At 36.9% G+C, this 2,150-nt stretch overlaps 1 pseudogene; it reads left to right on the forward strand.

Annotated features, from left to right (window-relative positions):
- Positions 1–312: 312 nt before the first annotated feature.
- On the forward strand, positions 313–1,267 carry LOC144309987 (18S ribosomal RNA; annotated as a pseudogene).
- The last annotated feature ends 883 nt before the right edge of the window (positions 1,268–2,150 follow it).

Genomic DNA, 2,150 nt, shown 5'->3' on the forward strand with positions numbered 1-2,150 from the left:
CTCATGTCATCTATTATACACTTATTTATGTCCTGCCAAACCCCAAAAACAGGACTAAGTGCATACAATACTCACAAGCTTTATTTAAATTGTATACAAATGTATTGCTACTCTAGTTAACTTAACACAACAGTCTTACACGCATTCGATCTCGTGGTCTATCTATAGATAGCATCCCCTTTTTTTTTCCTCTCATATTTACTATGTATTTTATTTATTATACACACTACAATTTCAGTATAAGTTAATGTAGCTTAATTAATAAAGCAAGGCACTGAAAATGCCAAGATGAGTCGCACGACTCCATAAACACAAAGGTTTGGTCCTAGCCTTCCTATTAGTTCTTAGTAGACTTACACATGCAAGTCTCCACGCCCCAGTGAGAATGCCCTTAAAATCAGCAGTGATCTAAAGGAGCAGGTATCAAGCACACTCTTAAGTAGCTCATAACACCTTGCTAAGCCACACCCCCACGGGATACAGCAGTGATAAAAATTAAGCCATAAACGAAAGTTTGACTAAGCCATACTAAAAAGGGTTGGTAAATTTCGTGCCAGCCACCGCGGTCATACGATTAACCCAAACTAATAGGCCCACGGCGTAAAGCGTGTTTAAGATACCTTTGCACTAAAGTTAAAACTTAACTAAGCCGTAAAAAGCTACAGTTACCATAAAATAGACCACGAAAGTGACTTTATAATAATCTGACTACACGATAGCTAAGACCCAAACTGGGATTAGATACCCCACTATGCTTAGCCCTAAACATAGATAATTTTACAACAAAATAATTCGCCAGAGGACTACTAGCAATAGCTTAAAACTCAAAGGACTTGGCGGTGCTTTATATCCCTCTAGAGGAGCCTGTTCTATAATCGATAAACCCCGATAAACCTCACCACCCTTTGCTAATTCAGTCTATATACCGCCATCTTCAGCAAACCCTCAAAAGGTAGAATAGTAAGCACAATCATTTTACATAAAAAAGTTAGGTCAAGGTGTAACTTATGGGGTGGGAAGAAATGGGCTACATTTTCTACCCAAGAACATTCCACGAACGTTTTTATGAAATTAAAAACTGAAGGAGGATTTAGTAGTAAATTAAGAATAGAGAGCTTAATTGAATAGGGCCATGAAGCACGCACACACCGCCCGTCACCCTCCTCAAGTAATAAGACACAACCATAACCATATTAACTTAACTAAGACACAAGAGGAGACAAGTCGTAACAAGGTAAGCATACCGGAAGGTGTGCTTGGATTAATCAAAGTGTAGCTTAACTAAAGCGTCTGGCCTACACCCAGAAGATTTCATTACTTATGACCACTTTGAACAAAAGCTAGCCCAACTAACCCCAAACTTAAGTATCACAGACATATAAAGTAAAACATTTAGTTAAATAATAAAAGTATAGGAGATAGAAATTTTAATTGGAGCGATAGAGATAGTACCGTAAGGGAATGATGAAAGACATCTTAACAGTATTAAACAGCAAAGATTACCCCTTTTACCTTTTGCATAATGAACTAGCCAGAAACGACTTAACAAAGAGAACTTAAGCTAAGCTCCCCGAAACCAGACGAGCTACCCATAAACAATCTAAAAGGATCAACTCATCTATGTAGCAAAATAGTGAGAAGATTTGTGGGTAGAGGTGAAAAGCCTAACGAGCCTGGTGATAGCTGGTTGCCCACAAACAGAATTTTAGTTCAACTTTAAATTTACCTAAAAAAAAACAAAATTTTAATGTAAATTTAAAATATAGTCTAAGAAGGTACAGCTTCTTAGAATCAGGATACAACCTTTATTAGAGAGTATATACTAACATCACCATAGTTGGCTTAAAAGCAGCCACCAATTGAGAAAGCGTTCCAGCTCAACAAACAATATAACTTAATCCCAATCATATTACATCAACTCCTAATTATACCTCCTGGGCCATTCTATTTAAATATAGAAGCAACAATGCTAGTATGAGTAACAAGAACTATTTTCTCCCCGCATAAGCTTATATCAGAAACGGATAGACCACTGATAGTTAACAATCTGATAATATCAACCCAAAAATGAAATACTTATCTACCCTATTGTTAACCCAACACAGGCATGCATTTAAGGAAAGATTAAAAGGAGTAAAAGGAACTCGGCA

This window comes from Canis aureus, unplaced genomic scaffold (genome assembly GCF_053574225.1).
Source record: "Canis aureus isolate CA01 unplaced genomic scaffold, VMU_Caureus_v.1.0 ptg000321l_RagTag, whole genome shotgun sequence".
Classification (NCBI taxonomy): Eukaryota; Metazoa; Chordata; class Mammalia; order Carnivora; family Canidae; genus Canis; species Canis aureus.